The following is a 21070-nucleotide window of genomic DNA, read 5'->3' as shown; positions in this document are numbered from 1 at the left end:
CCATTGTAATATGAGACACAATTTACGTCGAATGAATGACGATACAGCGACAGTAGTTTGGTTCGAGTCGTAAGCTTAGCAGTTAAGCTTTACCAGGTAGCCATTGCTATGCGTCAGGTGCTCCGTCCGTATTTATACGAGTACCCTTCCTTTTTCACGTGCTCTGTCTGGTTTGAATCGATTGCTTATTTTGCTTTGATCTGATAAGTGCTGTTTTCTTTGTTATAGGTGTTCATGTCATCCTAAGCTGAAAATGCATTACTGTACTGTGTCATGCATTGTTTGTCGCATTCTGATAGTGCGTGTTTACGGCCTGTTGCCGCTCGCGGCACAGCTTGCTTTTGTGCGCGCTACCACAGCTTACAATAAAAAAAAAAAGAGAGGAATCGTCTCATTAGCGAAATAATGGCAAGAGACTGCTGTTTGTTGTTACTTACACTGCTGCTTTCTTTGATAATAATCAACAAGAACCAAATAATAGACTGCGTATGATAGAACATGTTCTGAATGAGAGTTCGGCGAAAATTTTTCTCCGTTTGAAAATCTTTGCGGCCGCTTCTTTAGTACATCAAATTCTGCACAGAAATTAGAGTCATCTTAGATTTAAAAATCTAGTCAGTTGCCGTGCTTCATTTCTGACTGTATCACATTAGGCATAAGAATAATACGAATATAAACATGACACGATACGTATATTCTTCCGCGTTTGCTGTTGTCTCACTATAGTTTCGTAGTTTATTAGGCAGACAGGATTTAAATGAGATAGCAGCAAACGCGAAAGAATACATGGCAAAATGTTTATATTCGATTATTCTTATGGTGAAGAGAATACTGCATGTGATTCACATTTCATCAGGTTCCTATTAGCAACTATCTCTTCTCACTGGTAGGAAAAAATTCGGAACGTAGAGTTGGCCATATTGACAAACATCCTAATCAGTCTTGCCAGTCGGATTTTTGTAGTACATTGAAATTCTGCTACATTCGAAGACGAACAATACGGAATTTGTATTTACTTCGTTGGATAATGTATGAAAATGCAGTGGTCGAAACTCGGAGTGGAGAAAAAAAAAAGCTCGTCTTCCACATTTTTTTTTTTTTTTTTTTTTAATTTATTTACTGACGCAGAGGTTTTGGCGAAAGTATTTATCTTTGTGCCTACAAAGCATACCTGTGTAGCGCTGCATATATTCGACAGCAGAAGTTATAGTTGTAGCGGCACCTACCAACATCTTTCAGAACTTCCGCTTGCTTTGCACTCGATTCTCAGCCGCAGGCGGTTTTTTGGATTACAAAAATTGGAAAAAAAGTGCGGCTTAGATTCGAGTAAATACGGTAGTCAGTATGTTCTGGTTATTTAAAGGTACTGGAAATAAGTTTGCCTTTCATCCTCTCCCATTGGCTCTGTAGCCTGTATCCACTGTGTGTCATATATTGTCTAGGGGTCTCACAACTCATGCCTTCTAGGATGTGGGAGCAGGGTTTGTTGGCAGAGCAGCATTGAATTCCTTGAGTTCTGATTGATTTCTCAAATTTCAGTGAACAGTTCCCAGAGTTTTGTTTCTGCAAACAGGTATCGGCAGCATGAGTGGTGTCCTTTGCCAACCTTTGATTGTTGGAGAATAGAAAAGAGAAATGAATGACACCCTCAAGCCTCAAAACCTAATACCACTGGGGTTGAAAGAGTAAGAGTTGGCCAAGGGAGGCCGATAGGAAAGAAAACAGAAGATGCCTGATGCAAGTAAGTGGAAGTAATGTCAGACTTAGCTAAGGGCCCATGTGATTGCCACCCACCTACTCCCAAGACAAGAGCCCCCTGGGGGAACTACTGTTAGTTTGGAGTCTCACCAACTGACCTGTCTGGCATGAGTGACCCTACCAGGAGCATAGCTCCCACCAGCATGGCTCAGTGGATCACTGATACACACAAACCTCCCCACCAAAATTAAGGTGGTAGTCCTTGACGAGGTAATAATAATAATAATAATAATAATAATAATAATATGGTCATTATTATTATTAATACTAATATTAAAATCAAATAGGGGTAATGCAGGAGTAGGTTTAATAATGAATAGGAAAATAGGAATGCGGGTAAGCTACTCTACAAACAGCATAGTGAACGCATTATTGTGGCCAAGATAGATACGAAGCCCACACCTGCTACAGTAGTACAAGTTTATATGCCAACTAGCTCTGCAGATGACGAAGAAATTGAAGAAATGTATGATGAAATAAAAGAAATTATTCAGATTGTGAAGGGAGACGAAAATTTAATAGTCATGGGTGACTGGAATTCAAGTGTAGGAAAAGGGAGAGAAGGAAACATAGTAGGTGAATATGGATTGGGGGACAGAAATGAAAGAGGAAGCTGCCTGGTAGAATTTTGCACAGAGCACAACATAATCATAACTAACACTTGGTTTAAGAATCATGAAAGAAGGTTGTATACATGGAAGAACCCTGGAGAAACTAAAAGGTATCAGATAGATTATATAATGGTAAGACAGAGATTTAGGAACCAGGTTTTAAATTGTAAGACATTTCCAGGGGCAGATGTGGACTCTGACCACAATCCATTGGTTATGACCTGTAGATTAAAACTGAAGAAACTGCAAAAAGGTGGGAATTTAAGGAGATGGGACCTGGATAAACTAAAAGAACCAGAGGTTGTACAGAGATTCAGGGAGAGCATAAGGGAGCAATTGACAGGAATGGGGGAAATAAATACAGTAGAAGAAGAATGGGTAGATTTGAGGGATGAAGTAGTGAAGGCAGCAGAGGATCAAGTAGGTAAAAAGACGAGGGCTAGTAGAAATCCTTGGGTAACAGAAGAAATATTGAATTTAATTGATGAAAGGAGAAAATGTAAAAATGCAGTAAGTGAAACAGGCAAAAAGGAATACAAACGTCTCAAAAATGAGATCGACAGGAAGTGCAAAATGGCTAAGCAGGGATGGCTAGAGGACAAATGTAAGGATGTAGAGGCCTATCTCACTAGGGGTAAGATAGATACCGCCTACAGGAAAATTAGAGAGACCTTTGGAGATAAGAGAACGACTTGTATGAATATCAAGAGCTCAGATGGAAACCCAGTTCTAAGCAAAGAAGGGAAAGCAGAAAGGTGGAAGGAGTATATAGAGGGTCTATACAAGGGTGATGTACTTGAGGACAATATTATGGAAATGGAAGAGGATGTAGATGAAGATGAAATGGGAGATATGATACTGCGTGAAGAGTTTGACAGAGCACTGAAAGACCTGAGTCGAAACAAGGCCCCCGGAGTAGACAATATTCCATTGGAACTACTGACAGCCGTGGGAGAGCCAGTCCTGACAAAACTCTACCATCTGGTGAGCAAGATGTATGAAACAGGCGAAATACCCTCAGACTTCAAGAAGAATATAATAATTCCCATCCCAAAGAAAGCAGGTGTTGACAGATGTGAAAATTACCGAATTATCAGCTTAATAAGTCACAGCTGCAAAATACTAACACGAATTCTTTACAGACGAATGGAAAAACTAGTAGAAGCTAACCTCGGGGAAGATCAGTTTGGATTCCGTAGAAACACTGGAACACGTGAGGCAATACTGACCTTACGACTTATCTTAGAAGAAAGATTAAGGAAAGGCAAACCTACGTTTCTAGCATTTGTAGACTTAGAGAAAGCTTTTGACAATGTTGACTGGAATACTCTCTTTCAAATTCTAAAGGTGGCAGGGGTAAAATACAGGGAGCGAAAAGCTATTTACAATTTGTACAGAAACCAGATGGCAGTTATAAGAGTCGAGAGGCATGAAAGGGAAGCAGCGGTTGGGAAGGGAGTAAGACAGGGTTGTAGCCTCTCCCCGATGTTGTTCAATCTGTATATTGAGCAAGCAGTAAAGGAAACAAAAGAAAAATTCGGAGTAGGTATTAAAATTCATGGAGAAGAAATAAAAACTTTGAGGTTCGCTGATGACATTGTAATTCTGTCAGAGACAGCAAAGGACTTGGAAGAGCAGTTGAATGGAATGGACAGTGTCTTGAAAGGAGGATATAAGATGAACATCAACAAAAGCAAAACAAGGATAATGGAATGTAGTCTAATTAAGTCGGGTGATGCTGAGGGAATTAGATTAGGAAATGAGACACTTAAAGTAGTAAAGGAGTTTTGCTATTTGGGGAGCAAAATAACTGATGATGGTCGAAGTAGAGAGGATATAAAATGTAGGCTGGCAATGGCAAGGAAAGCGTTTCTGAAGAAGAGAAATTTGTTAACATCCAGTATTGATTTAAGTGTCAGGAAGTCATTTCTGAAAGTATTCGTATGGAGTGTAGCCATGTATGGAAGTGAAACATGGACGATAAATAGTTTGGACAAGAAGAGAATAGAAGCTTTCGAAATGTGGTGCTACAGAAGAATGCTGAAGATTAGATGGGTAGATCACATAACTAATGAGGAAGTATTGAATAGGATTGGGGAGAAGGTAAGTTTGTGGCACAACTTGACCGGAAGAAGGGATCGGTTGGTAGGACATGTTCTGAGGCATCAAGGGATCACCAATTTAGTATTGGAGGGCAGTGTGGAGGGTAAAAATCGTAGAGGGAGACCAAGAGATGAATACACTAAGCAGATTCAGAAGGATGTAGGTTGCAGTAGGTACTGGGAGATGAAAAAGCTTGCACAGGATAGAGTAGCATGGAGAGTTGCATCGAACCAGTCTCAGGAATGAAGACCACAACAACAAACAACAACAATATTATGAAAGTCATTAGATCTTGCCCAGTAATACCTACTTCTCATCATAATCAGGATGAAGAGCTGCAGCAGAGCTGGGGATATCTAGGACTTAGGTACAAAGGATTGTAGAGGAATTAAAATGGCATCTCTTTCAGCTGCACCCGCACCAACAGCTATATGGAAATCATTTCCAAAATCGGGTATCATTCTGCAGACATCTCATAAATAAAGTAGGCATAAATCTGGATTTCATAAGGCAGATTTTATGGGAAGATGAATGCTATTTTGACAATGATGCCACTATCAATAGGCACAATCTACATTTTTGAGCTTCTGCAAATCGTCACTGGTTATTACCACATCACGTGCAAGTGCACTCAGGTGGTAATGTATGGTGGGGCATTCGAGGAGAGCACATCACTGGACCAGTTTATTTGGATTCAAGACCAACTGTGTGTCTGTATTTGAAATTCCTACAAAATGAGCTGAATCTTGGGCATCTCAAAAAATACATTGTAGTTCAGTTAGCTATGAGGCAATGGTTTCAGCATGATGGTGCACCATCCCATTGTTGTATGAACGGTGGATAGGTTGTGGCGGTTGCATTTGATGGCCAGTGAGATCACCTGAATTATTGCCCTTGGATTTTTCTTATGGGATTATATCAAAGCCAGGGTTTATAAAGCGGAACTGGAAAATCCAGATGTGTTAAAAGAGTGAAAATGTCATGCTTGCATTACAGAGTCTGCAGAAATGTTAAGAGGTGTCCACACTAATACTGAGAGACACTTACATCAATGCATCCAACAAGGCGGACACGCATTTGAACATCTGTATTATAAAGATGTAATGTATTATATATATTATAAAGATCTGTCACTCTATAACACAGGGTTAAAGGAACATCATTTATGAAACTCATTATGTTCATTGTTTTTTAGTGTAGTCAAAGATATGATAGCATTTATGTTATACTGCCAGTTGTGAAGCATGAATTGGTGCATTATGCATTGTCCATAGTCCATAGTATATACGTTGTTATGCCTTGAAACGGATAATTAATATGCTTTGGCCCTTGTGCATATTGTTGCGGTCAGGGACAACCATGCTTTTACACAGACACCTTTCTCAAGCTCAGGAATCAAACCCCGCACCCCTCCTATAGCAAGCAAGTTTTCCAGCAGTGAGCTAGAAGACCATTTGTAGCTGTATAGGGTTTACTTTCAATCACTGGTCTTTTGTTTAGCATGGTCTCCTCTCTGTTGGTATGGAGTCCCCTTTACTGTTCTGCTTAGGCTAGCTTTTTGGCATCTGTGGTATCTGGAATTAACAAACATCGAAGGAGGACAGCATGCCTGGGCCACCTGGTGCATCAAAAATGTCATCTCAATAGCCTCTGTAAACATCATCATCATAGTATCATGTATCCTTTTTCTAACACCATTACAATATCAAATATCTCCCTAATCACCATCCTTATAACATCATAATCAAATAATGCTCTATATGTAATTGTCATATTTTATTCAATACCATACATTTTTACTCAAGAAATGCATTACCTTGCCGTTCTCAAATGTCACTCAATATTCCCTTGGATCTGACAGTACTTCTGATAAGCTTTTTCTCCCAACAACAAGCATAATTAGACAATCAACATAGATTACAAAAGTTAAAGTTATGTTTCTATTTCATATTATTATTTTTTCATGTACTGCAGAAACAGTTGTGACTATTTTCACATTGGCAGTTAAATTTATTTTCAATCTGACCCCCATATTTACTATTAATAGTGATTCATATAGTATTTGGATAAAGCATAAAGATGCTTCCAGTAACATCATATATGGATTTGGTATATGGTATATGGTAATGGTAAATATGGGGGTCAGATTGAAAATGAATTTAACTGTCAATGTGAAAATAGTCGCCATTATTTCTGCTGTACATTAAAAAAATAATAATATGAAATAGAAACAAAAGTTTAACTTTTGCAATCTATGTTGCAAAAGTTGCATATTTGCATATTTACTTGCATATTTACTATTACTAGTGAGTCATATAGTATTTGAATGAAGCACAAAGATGCTTCCAGTAACATCATATATGGCAATCCCTCTGCAGGATATCAGATTTTGTTTTCTGGCATAATATCCTACAACATTCCTGGCTTTTCTCAATTTGGTAATATTTGTACTAAAATAAAATTCAAATAAGCACTCTGAGATAAACATTTTAGCCTATGGCATTGATTCAATTCCTACACAACTGTTTAGATTCAGATTCAGATTCTTTATTGGTCATTCAGCATTATTACATGCAATACACTTTGTCAGTTCACTTAACCTATTAATTTTACAAAATAAATTTTTACATATTTAAGTTGATATTGGGCATTTCTAAAAATTCTTCTAATGAATAGAATGGATTAGTTAACAAGAAGTTATGTACATTTTCTTTAAATAACTTGTCAGGCTTGATTGATGCATTTTTAGACAATTTGTTATATATTTTAATTGCCATATACTTATGACTATTGTTATCAATATAATGGAAGGAAACATTCCACGTGGGAAAAATTATATATAAAAACAAAGATGAGGTGACTTACCGAACAAAAGCGCTGGCAGGTCGATAGACACACAAACAAACACAAACATACACACAAAATTCAAGCTTTCGCAACAAACTGTTGCCTCATCAGGAAAGAGGAAAGGAGAGGGGAAGACAAAAGGAAGTGGGTTTTAAGGGAGAGGGTAAGGAGTCATTCCAATCCTGGGAGCGGAAAGACTTACCTTAGGGGGAAAAAAGGACAGGTATACACTCGCACACACGCACATATCCATCCACACATACAGACACAAGCTTGTGTCTGTATGTGTGGACGGATATGTGCGTGTGTGCGAGTGTATACCTGTCCTTTTTTCCCCCTAAGGTAAGTCTTTCCGCTCCCGGGATTGGAATGACTCCTTACCCTCTCCCTTAAAACCCACTTCCTTTCGTCTTCCCCTCTCCTTTCCTCTTTCCTGATGAGGCAACAGTTTGTTGCGAAAGCTTGAATTTTGTGTGTATGTTTGTGTTTGTTTGTGTGTCTATCGACCTGCCAGCACTTTTGTTCGGTAAGTCACCTCATCTTCGTTTTTATATATGACTATTGTTAGTTTTAGCTAATCTATTTTGTGGCAACAGCAGAGAAATACAGGTTCTTGTATAGTAGTCTTGCCTTTGATTTGTTACATGTAAATTAGGTAGTTCAGCAAGTCTGTAGTTAATGCTGTCAAGAATATATAAATTAATAACTGTTAAAATTCTATATTTAATGAAAAGTGGTTTACAATGTGTTCTGTTATCTACCTTAGCCATTACTCTTATTGCTTTCTTCTGGATCACCATAATTTCATTTATTTTTCTGATGTTTCCCCAGAGTATTAATCCATACCTTAAAACAGATTGAAAAAAGGCAAAGTACGCTGTCCTTACATACTCAAATGTCACACAACACACCAGTCTCTTCAACAAATATATAACTCTTGACAACCTAGCCACTATGTGACTGTTGCCTTTTGTTTTTCTATTTTTGTAGTCTTTGATAGACTGAACCACATATTCTGGGTCTTTTCCTCATTTAATAGTAGACCATTTGCATTAAACCATGATGTTGCATTTACTTTGCCAATTCCATATCACTTACAAGGTTATCAAGTACATGGTTTAAAGACAGAAAAGTTGTATCACCTGCATACGTATATGTCTTTACATCTATATTTCCTGGTAAGTCATTTATGTGTACAAGGAAAAGATGTGGTCCCAATTTAGATCCCTGTGGCATTCCGTGTTGAACCTCAAGTGTGTTTGACATGTGACTTCCTGAACTCACCACCTGTTTCCTTTTATTGAGGTATGATTTGATGAGTTTTAAAGTTTTATCACATATTCCATAGTACTCAAGTTTAGAGAGCAAAAGTGAGTGGCCAACACAGTCAAAAGCTTTGCTCAGATCACATAAGGTTACCTGTGTGTGAGGATGGTCCTCGAATGCTGCTAAAATGTCTCTGACTAAGAGCTCTATGGCATGTATAGCTGACCTTCCTTTTCTGTAACCAAACTGTGATGCACTTAACATACCATTTAGTTCTAGGTACTCATACATCTGCTGATATATTATGCCTCCAAAGACTTTTCCTAGTACTGGAATTAGTGAAATTGGCCTGTACTTTGCAGGATCTGATTTGATACCCTTCTTAAAGACTGGAGTTACCTTGGATAGTTTGAGAGGATCAGGAAAAACCCCTTCTATGAGACACAGGTTTATAGACTATGTTAATGGTGCTGCAATGTAATGTATGATTTCTTTCCATATATTGTTTGACATGTTAAAAATATCTGTACTGTATGAATTTTTCATTTATTTGACTATTTTAAGAACTTCAAGTTGGCGTACCTCTTTAAAGTGTTTCAATGATGATCTGGTCCTATTATGATTTAGGTTTGCACTCTTAAGATAATCTATACATGTTACACTGGGTTTACTGATCAACTTTCTGATATCATCAGCACAGCTTACAAACTTTTTATTGAATGTATCTGCTGGTATTGGGACTGTCATGTCAAAGTTTCTGACTTCACCTTTAACAGTATTAATTACTGACCAGGCGGTTTTGCATTGGTTTTCACTATTTTTTTATGAGATTTGTGTTGTATCTTTGTTTCACTAATTGTAACTCTTTCTTATACAGTTTCTTAGTGGTTTTTTCAAGATCCTTAATTTCATTAGAATAGTTTGCTTTGACAAGGCACTTCAACAGCAGTAGCTTATTTTTTAGATTGTCCAGTTCTTTGGTGTACCACAATTTACTCTTTTTTGTTTTATGATATTTCTCTTGAACAAGGTGGGCTTTTAAAGTACCTGTTAAGTAATTGTGGAATGTTTCATAAACTGTTTGGGCACTGGATTCACAGTTTTGAAATAATTTGTCCCAGTTTGTTATGCTCAGCTGGTGTGTTAGTTTTATGAGATTGTGTTTTGTTAATATTAAGGTATTAGATTTTGTTAACTTTTGTGCAGCCTTGCTCTCATCCCCTTTTATAAAATGTCTTCACTCTACTGTTAACATGGAGTGGTCTGAGAAAACAAATTCCTTTACCTCGGTAGAGTACATTCAACGAGCACAGTTGACAAAAGCATTATCCAAGCATGCTTTTAGTCTTGTTGGTTCTGAATTTACATGATGGAAGTTGTGCTGCCTCAGCATATTCAGTAACTTATTTACACTGGGTTTTTTACATGCTACATCAAAGCTTGAATTAAAGTCTCCCCCAATTAAATTTACATACTGTTTCCACTTCATTATGTACCAGAGTACACTGTCTAAATTATCTAAAAATGTTTTATAATCTGAGTCAGGGGAATGGTAGACACATGCTATGATAAGTTTCATTATATCACATATGATCCCGGTAATTTCAAAGTGTTTCTCTACACATGCCCAACTAAGATCTAGTGCTCTACACTCTATTTCATTTGAAACATAGATAACAGTACCACCATTACGGTACTGAGATCTGCAAAAACTGTTTCCATGTTTATAACCTTCTGGTACATGGTACTGTATTTGTTCTGGTTTAAGCCAATGTTCTAATAGGCATAAGAAAGAATACTTATTCTAATAATAATAATAATAATAATATTATTGTCTTTCCTTTCTCAGACCTTAGGTCTGGTTCGGAATGAAAGTGACGTGGACCTTGATCAAGCGTCACTTCCTTTTAACTGTACGGTATATGTTACATTGCGTTTAGGAACTTTCGAGTAATTGAACATGTATCAATAATTACGGATTTCTGAAGTTGTATATATAAGTTTGGATGTAGCTGTATTGCATTGATGTACTGGTGGATATTGCGTGGTATGACTCCTGTAGTTGAAAGTATAATTGGTATAATGTCAACTTTATCCTGATGCCACATGTCCTTGACTTCCTCAGCCAGTTGGATGTATTTTTCAATTTTTTCTCCTGTTTTCTTCTGTATATTTGCTGTATTGGGTATGGATATTTCAATTAGTTGTGTTAATTTCTTCTTTTTATTGGTGAGTATGATGTCAGGTTTGTTATGTGGCGTTGTTTTATCTGTTATAATGGTTCTGTTCCAGTATAATTTGTATTCATCATTCTCCAGTACATTTTGTGGTGTATACTTGTATGTAGGAACGTGTTGTTTTAAAAGTTTATGTTGTAAGGCAAGCTGTTGATGTATTATTTTTACGACGTTGTCATGTCTTCTGGGGTATTCTGTATTTGCTAGTATTGTACATCCGCTTGTGATGTGATCTACTGTTTCTATTTGTTGTTTGCAAAGTCTGCATTTATCTGTTGTGGTATTGGGATCTTTAATAATATGCTTGCTGTAATATCTGGTGTATTATTATTATTATTATTATTATTATTATTATTATTATTATTATTAGAATAAGTATTCTGTCTTATGCCTATCAGAACATTGGCTTAAACCAGAACAAATACTTCAATAACTCCTCCAGAATTTCAACTTTACTTTCAAGATCCTGAATGTGTAAAAGTAGGATGTTGTTGTGGCTTATCTGTGAGTTAGCAGGCTGGTTTTTCACGTTTTTATTTTCTTCTTGGCTTGAAACCATAAAAAAATTATCACTGAATGACACAGATGTGTTTTTCCCTTGGCTCCTCGTTAAGCGTTTCTGTGTTGCTGCTCCAGTTGTTGTTGGTTCTGCTACTGCTGCTGCTGTTCTTGGTGCTAGTACTGCTACTTCTGCTGATAATAGTGCTGCTGCTGCTGTTTCACTTATTTCTGGTGTTTGTTGTTCCACAACTGCTGTGCCTTTCTGTGAATTGTTAACATTTGGTGTGTTCACTTGCATTAATAAAATTTCACATTTGTCTTGGAGAGGTGTAGCTTCACTGACAGCAGATTTCACATTTGAGTCTCTGAGTAACACACACTTCCTGTCCATGAGAGGTATGACTTTTCTATCATCACACTGCATATTTGAGATTTTATTGGCTAGTTCTAAAATTTTTGTTACTATTACATTTTTTCCAAGTACATTTAGATGAGAACTGTGTGTTGTGTGAAATCTTTTCTCTAAATTGCTGATGTTCACAAATGTTACATTTTCAAACTGTTTGCAAATATTTTGCATCTCTTATTTGCAGTTTCAATTTCTTTATTTGGACAGGACCATTCTATCAAGTCGTATGAGAGTAGAAACCATTGTAGTAATACTGAAAGACCACTAAGGACCTGGGTTAATTAATCCCATGTTGCACAAAGTACATATAAGTCCCCTGAGGGAACTACTGTTACAAATTTTCTAATTCACATTCCTGGATTTCACTTATTTCCAATCCATTAGTTAGCCCTAGTTGTATCATACCACATTTCAGTATTTTTGTCACATATTGCCTAAATAACATCTACACTTTCTTTTATTTGTATTTTTCACAACTTTGTTTCACAACAACACTGACAACACATGTACTTTCCCACAATCCAACTTTAAAGTTTGTCAAAACATCCCTAAACCAAAGTTTTCACAACAACTTACTATATAGGTCTACTGCCATCGTAGCTTGTCATCATAAAGTTACAGCCATTAAGTTCCTTACAAATACTTTCTATACATAGTTGTAACTTTCTGCTTCTGATGATTCTCTTTTCTCTATTAAATTTGGAAACATACTCTGAGGATTTGCTACAGTTTACTGTATTTATGTTTACAGGTGGTAAATTGTTCACACAGGTTTCCTGTACAATAAGAATGCCACTGTCTGAAACAATTATACTGTCCCAAATTTCATTCAGCTTTGTTACAGGTGACTTCATCAAAAATGGTTCAAATGGCTCTAAGCACTATGGGACTTAACATCTGAGGTCATCAGTCCCCTAGACTTAGAACTACTTAAACCTAACTAACCTAAGGACATCACACACATCCATGCCCGAGGCAAGATTCGAACATGCGACCATAATAGCAGTGCGGTTCTGGACGGAAGCGCCACAGTGGCTGGCTGGTGAGTTCATCAATGGTAAAGTTGATTCTACACATTTCGTTTACAACAGGAATATTACAATCGTTTTCAATTGTTTGTTCCTCTCTGGAAACAGGTTTAATTTTACCAAAACTTTCTTTTACAATATTACTTAATGCAGTTTATGTTCCTTTCAGTTCATTCCTAACTTCATAACTGCAATTAATTGTAGTTCACAAAGAGTCATGACTGGAAATAATTGTAGCTCTCAAAGTGTTGCAACTAGGATCAGATGTATTTTCTAACTTCCCCATTTTAGAGATGACAAAGACACGGGCGGAATTAATTGTTGATTGCAAATCTTTCATTTTGGCTAACATTTCATTCACTAAATTTAAAAGTTTTGCTCCTTCACTTTTTGATAGTTTGTTTACACAAAAGTGTAGTTCAAAACAGAAAAATGTGAAGTTGGATGATGCACTTATCTTCGTTGTTCCTTTGTAATGTTATTTTGCAGTCCTTTCTTCATTTTAATTATCTTTCGTTGATATGTCCATTTTTGAAGACAGTTCACACGTTTCACATCCACATTTCTTTTGACATTTTATGCAACTAACTCTTGGACACATTTCTCTAAAATAGTCAAAGCGTTTGGGGCACCAATTATTTCACCAAAATCTCCACTCTGCTCTAATGCTTGGATTTGAGCTCACATATCTGAAATTTGGCTATGCACCTCTTCAAACTCCTGAGCAGACAGCTCCTCTCTTTCATTTTACTGCATACCTCTTTAAACTGTTATTGAACTTCCTTCCTGACTAAATCACGATGTTTTTATAAAACTTATTTAATTCCTCCCCTTGGGTTTTTATAGCTTTCCATTGTTTTTAATTCTTCTGCTTGTATGTTTGTGTCTGAAATATTATTGCACAACTCTTCTTTATTGGCTTTAATATTGACAGCTAACCTGTCCATTTTTAAAATAATTTCAGTTTTGTGCCCTCCATCCTGGTTGTAGTAACTGACACACAGTGTAAACCACACATCACTTAAATACTGTTACACTGTTTTGGACACCATCACACAACACCAGTGAAATGTGTCCCTGTGCAAGTAGCCAGTGCAAGAGATAGAAGATGAATTGCTGACACTGGTTTGGCAGAGCTTACTACATAGTGTGTTTCTTACTATTTAGTGTATTTCAGACTTCTTAATGTGTTTGTTACTACTTACTGCAGGTGCACACTATGTGTGTGTGTGTGTGTGTGTGTGTGTGTGTGTGTGTGTGTGTGTGTGTGTGTGTGTGTGCATATATGAAGAAGAATACCATTGACATGTGTTCAATAACACGAACGCACCGAATAGTTGTTGTGTCCACACTTTTTATATGGGAATTACTTCTTGTCAACAAATTACTGTGTTCCATCACACACTTGAGGATTTCACTAAACAGATACTAGTTGTGCTTTCTTCCCACCATCCTTATTAGTGTCTGAGATGGTGTCTCATTGGCAAGATGTTACTGCACACCACCATCTCCATACAGATTTTTTAAATTATTTATGTGAAACAACTTGTGTACCTCTAACTCTGTTCAAGATGCCAGTTCCCCACAGCTTTCTGAGTGTAAAGTTAGTGTGCTGGCAGACTGGGGCAAGACTTTTTATTTGATGCCAAGTCAGTGGGGTACATGTCATTGTTTAGTACTAAAAATTATGAACCAACTCTGCTGGCTCTCATAATATGGAGTGTAACCCATGCCAGACCTATCCACCACACAAAAAAATCCAAAGTGATCACAATGAATCTAACCTGAAACCTCTGCACCACACATCAGGTGATGGGGAAGAGGGCTGGTGTGGTGCATTATTTCCTATGTAAGTAACTGATGGAAGAGAGAGAGAAGATGAATTGCTGATGCTGGTTTGGCAATCTTTTTTATCAATAGAGAGTTTTGTTAGATATTCTCTGTATTAAGTTTTAGTAACTACTTACTGTTATTGTTAGTAATTAGTATGTTTGTTACCACTTACTTCATGTGTGTGCATGTGTGTGTGCACATGTTTGAAGGGAAATGCCTTGCCCACAATAAAAGGAAGATTCTGAGAAATGGTTGTGTTCACAGTTTTTGTATGGGAATTATTTCTTGTCAACATATTATCCATAAACTAAATGGTTTGTCACAAGGCACCAGTGGAACTGACTAAAATTTATTAATTGGAATAAATATAGAGTCAGATAATTAACAAAATATACTGTATCCCTTTGACATTGCATCAACTGTTGGGGCAATCTGATGTGTTAGATTATTTTTAAAAACTAAATTCAACAAATTTCCTTGCAAATCTTTTTATTGATTACCAGCTTTGACATCTGTGCTGTCATCATTGGATCTTGTAACATATGAACAGTAATTGGTAATCAAGTTTATAAGGATCACAAACTTCTGTTAATATGTTACAAGATCCAATGATCATAGCACAGACCTGTCGAAACTGGTAATCAACTAAAAGGTTTACAAGTAATCTTGGCGAATCTGGTTTTCAGAGATAAAAGTGTGAGTAGTTTCACTAGTTAAATCTGTATATTTTGTTCTTTGGGAGGATGTTTCTCAGCATGGCTCACCTTTGCCAGAGGGTGAGCCATACATAAATCTAGTTCCTCAGTAAGCCCAAAGTTCCTTTAAATTATTGTCAAATGCCCTCTGTACATTGCAGATCAATGTTATCTTGGTGGCATCCACTGTATGACATAGCAGGATTTCATTATCTTTTGGTGTAAAATTATAGGGTAATTGGTCATAGAAGATGAAACTGTAATGCAAAATTCCTAACCTGCCCATTCCACAAGTATCCTCAAGGAAATTAGACATATAAAGACAGTGTCGAGTTTAGCTTAATTTGGGCCAATCAACTTTTGAATAATGTGTTCTCCTGGAAGAAGAGAGAGCAGTGGATTACAAATTATTTGTTGATGAATAGTTGTATAGTAGAGGGAAACATTCCACCTGGGAAAAATATATCTAAAAACAAAGATGATGTGACTTACCAAATGATAGCGCTGGCACGTCAATACACACACAAACAAACACAAACATACACGTAAAATTCTAGCTTTTGCAACCGACGGTTGCTTCGTCAGGAAAGAGGGAAGGAGAGGGAAAGACGAAAGGATGTGGGTTTTAAGGGAGAGGGTAAGGAGTCATTCCAATCCCGGGAGCGGAAAGACTTACCTTAGGGGGAAAAAAGGACGGGTGTACACTCGCACACACACATATCCATCCACACATATACAGACACAAGCAGGCAAATGTTGCAGATCCTTCTCTAATGATGTGTGCAAACCTAACAATATCAGTGGTGAGGCATCTGGGATGGGTTGGATTGTTTGGGGGAAGAGACCAAACTGCGAGGTCATCGGTCTCATCGGATTAGGGAAGGAGGAGAAGGAAGTCAGCCGTGCCCTTTCAAAAGAACCATCCCCACATTTGCCTGGAGTGATTTAGGGAAATCACAGAAAACCTAAATCAGGAAGGCCAGACATGGGATTGAACCATCCTCCTGAATGCAAGTCCAGTGTGCTAACCACTGTGCCACCTCGCTTGGTCATATGCTGTGGGAAAGCTGTCTTGGGTGTTATGACCGACTCACTCTCCACAGTTCTAAATCAGAAGTACCTAAGTCCATTCTGTTCACACTGATGACCAACACACCAGTACCACCTTTAGTACGCGATGCAGCCTCTCCACTTTGCTTACTAGTGGGATAGCTAGTGATGCAAAGACTGTTGCAGCTGCAGGTTCGAGGACCTTATTAAACAACTGCGACTAAATGTCATCAATGATGAACAGTAATGTTTTCAGGAAGGCCAAACCTCAAGAAGCATGTAAGCAACAACACCTTTGTGATCGTCTCTGCAGAGGTGTCTGGTATGAGAGTAGCTTCATGCCATCTCATGAAACAATCCACTACAGTTATTAGGTAGCAGTGACCAGCAGAATAAGGTAACAGCTCTACTATGTCCATATGGACATCTTGTTTTTGGCTCTGTCAAATACCCAGCCAGTCCAAAGGGATGCTGGTTGACTTTGCTATGCTGGTAACTGAGCCAGCAGCATGTCCAAGCTTAGCAGTCCCGCTGGATTCCTCACCACACTACCTCACTTCTCACTAACTTTGCTGTCGTCTGGATACATCAATGAGACAGTTTACACATTGCTCAGAAAATTATGTGCAAAAATTTTGTGGGAATGTATGGGCATTCTTTGCCCTAGGACATGTCACACCAGATACTGCAGTATAACAAGGGATTTTCCAGAATAACATGTTCTGCCTTTCTTTTCTTAAGCCAATGAAAGATATTCCTGGTAACTGAAGCATAGTTTAGTGTAGTTTGATAAGTGTGGAATATTCTGCAGTGTGCACTGGTTTAACGTATGTACAGATGAGGCACGAGTGCCACCAGCCCCAGACATGGGCAAGACACAATGCTGATAGTGTGTCTCCACCTGCTGTGGACTTCTCGCATGCTTTTGCAGTGCCTTGTATGGTGAGAAAGTTAACAACAAAACAGTTGAAGATCATTCTGGGTAATGGTCAATTCTGCCTTGAAGAGTGAATGTCAAAGCATGAGATATACCTGAAGTGATACATTAAATTACAATTTATAAATGGTCTGCTTCACTCACTGTTGTAAAAGTAAACATACAATGGAAATCTTGTTATAATACAGAAGGGAGTACATACGTAGTACAATTCTTTTAGTAAGTCATTCTATGATAAGTTGTAGAAAAACATTTCACTGGCAGTGTGCAGCAGTGTCCAAAACAGAGTAACAGTGCTTAAGTGTTCTTAAGAGAATATATGTTTATACTGTATGCCGGTTACTACTCACAGGATGGACAGCAATTTACTGGAATTATTTAAAGAATTGGAAAATCAGCAAACAGTATTAAAGGCAAAAAGGTAGGGTTGTCGAACAGTATTTCAAACTTAAACACACATGTAGAAGGATTAAAAACAAATGAAAGAAATAAAAATCCAAGGAAAAGAATTAACAAAGTTTTAGGAGAACATTGTGATTTAGTCAGGAAGGAGGTCAAAAACAGTTCAAGATATGGGATAAGATAAAACAAAGAAACTGTCTATCTAGCAATTTGAAGAGATGCACAGTCAACTCTCAGATAAGCGAGTCCAAGTGCAAGCATTAGAACAGAGTAGAGATTTTGGTGAAATAATTGGTGCCCCAAACACTTTGACTAGTTTTGAGGAACGTCATCAAAAGTTCATTGAACAAAAGTTTACAAAAAAAAGTTGTATCCACCAGTGCAGCAACTAATTCTTTCAGTGATACTGTATAACACCAGAAGGAAATTCAGAAATTATAAGAGATATTAGAAAATATCAGGAAAGAGTTTAGTAAGTAAATGGCTATCAGTAATACTAGGTTATCAGGTGAGGTAGTGGAGGAGCTTCAGTTTGGAAGTGTGATGAATTTATCTAAATATTTTCCAAAATTTAAACTTTATGGAGAAGTGCATCCAACATATTTTTTGCAAGTGTTTTATAGGTGATTACCTAAGAAGTGGGAAGAAGCTAAGAAACTTGGTTTTGCACTGTGCTATTTGGTACGGGATGCAGCAGAACATAGTATGGCCCTTTCAGAAGATTTTAGATTCAGCGAAAGTTTTCAGGAAAATTCAAAATGAAATAGTGCTCCTCTAGAATAGAAGAAACCATTGCCTCTAGAATATTTTAATAATTCTTGGGATAGTTACAAGAAATACTTTGAATAGCTTTTAACTACCTAATAATTAGATAACCCAATAGAAGAATTTTCCATTTTGAAGATATTAGTATGAAGATTACCTCATTATGTGATGAAAAACTGATATAGATGATGGACAATTGTCAGTGATACATTTCCCTGGATTTAAGGGTTACACAGCTTGAATAAAAGGCTTAATGAGAAAGTCCAGGGAGAAAATTGGGGCAATAATATCATGGAGAGGAAATTTTTTCCCAACCCCTTTGCAAGAAAAATATAAGCTAATTTTTATCATGTTGGTAACCAAGGTAACAATCAAAGTTATTCAGTAGATCAGATAAGGAACAATGCAGTCATAAATATCTGTTTACCAAATGCAGCCAACAAGTGTATGGATAATGTGATGGCTATAAATACATCAGTGGCAAAGAATTAGGTAAAAAAAAGGGAGTTGTCCTGTCATCATAACAGAAGACATGGAAAATCCTGGAAAAGGGGCAAGGGTCCAGGATGTGACAATACAACCATAGGCCCGTATGCATAGTACTTATGAGAGAAATCTTATATCCAAATTGAAATGAAAAATAATGATAATTTTATCTTTTTTTAAATTATGCTTTTGCTTTTGTAAAATAATCATTTTTACTAGTTTAGCATTATTGTACTATAATATGCTGTATAGTTATAGTGAGTTAATTTTCAAGCACTTATATTTTGTAATAAATACACAGCTAATTAGTTAAAGTATTTTGTTTTATTGTCTAATTATAATAATCTATCACTTTTTAAGAGGCATGGAAATTGTTATATGTATTTGAATTTTGTTTACGATAATTGCTAAGACAACTTAATGTCACATTTGTGTTCTACTTGTAAATACATTGTCACTGAATCTAAAATTTTATCAACATGGAGATAGGATATTTACTTTTTGAAATATACTCATTTTATTTATTATGCCAATTCAAATTTACGTTGATCATGTTACTTATGCAGCATTTCTGATACCACACTCATATTGCTTAAATTTTTTATTTTCAAAATCTCAGCTGCAGACAGCAGAATTATTTTGTGTCAGATTTTTGTTTGTGTGTTCATGTTTACAAATTTCTTGGTGAGCTATTGTAATGAAACTGTTCCACAGACACCTCATTTTTTTGTGAAGTATTGAAATACATAATATAACACAAATATGTGACTCTCATGATAGATTATTAATGTAGTATTTATTATTTCCATAACTGTTCAAATAGATAAAACCAGTAAAAACATATTATATTTTGTGTTTTTATGAAATATTAATCAGTAGTTATTTTTTGGTCAAAGACAACAATTATATTGAATATCTAAACATATCTTTGTACTGAAATGTGTGTAGCCTCTGTTCTTCTTCACTTGGAGGGTGTGTTACTGATTTGGTGTGATATAGTTGGAAGTTAACCACGATTATGTTCATTTGATGGTAGTTACTAGTTCATGTCAATAAGTGTGTTACTTCATGAAAACTGCAAAAGAAGCAGTGAAGTAATTTTGAAGAGAACAAACATTCCTGCTACGTGCTGTTGCTTTTGCATAAATAAACTGATTCTGGATATCTACGTGCAAAATACTTTTTACTGACTGTCTCCCATTTTCATGTTTTCCACAGCTTTCACTTTGATGAAAACTTAGTTCATGCATACTTTGGAGAAATAATCATTAATAATAATATTTCCAGCAGTTAATGAGAAGAGAATGTCAGAAGGTCCACTACAATCAACAAATCCAAGAATAGTGACTGAAGACGTTTTATAAGGTAAAAGTTAACATGCATCTGAAAACTGACATATCATACATGAAGTAACCCACATTCACTAATCTACCATGGGTACATAGCAGTACTTGTGGCACAATCTGGGCCAGAAATACACTGCAGCTTCAGGGTTGTTTCTTCACTTTGGAACTAGTCATGTAGACTCTGTCCTCTTGTTGCTTGCCCACTACCTCAACCCGACATTGATTATAGGCTGGCACATTTTCGACTGTGGTGTGCATACTGTAAGACCATTGGTACACACACCATCAGATTATTTGACTTGTCGCTCTAACGAAGTAGGCGAGTGTCAGCAATATGTCTCATGGTCTTATCGTGGCGTGTTTATCTTCTGCCGTTAGGTCAGACAATAGAAATGCCACATGCACGCTTAGAGTAGCAGGTTGACGGTGACCAACTTTAAACAGAACTTGATTAATTTTTACACACATTTATTAAAATAATAAAAAGCATAGACATTACGTAACTTGATTCTGGATGCTGTTTACAATTGACAAAGTTCCTTTGGTCTTGGTACGTTAATCTTATTCTCACATATCTCTGCTACTTGACAAAGTGTCTATTCATTTATCTTCATGGCTATGTACAGGAATATGGTAATCTTATTAGGCGCAGACTGAAACTTGACTATAGACTGGTACAGGCTAATGTAGACTGGTACAGACAGGTCCAGATAAATGCAGACTTATGCAGACTGACTAATTGGAGGTCTGTACAATCGTTATAGTACCTTGCACATTCAGGTATCACTGCGCGAGT

Source organism: Schistocerca piceifrons, chromosome 10 (genome assembly GCF_021461385.2).
Source record: "Schistocerca piceifrons isolate TAMUIC-IGC-003096 chromosome 10, iqSchPice1.1, whole genome shotgun sequence".
Lineage (NCBI taxonomy): Eukaryota > Metazoa > Arthropoda > Insecta > Orthoptera > Acrididae > Schistocerca > Schistocerca piceifrons.
The sequence above is the reverse complement of the archived record's forward strand: the minus strand, read 5'-3'. Positions refer to the sequence as shown.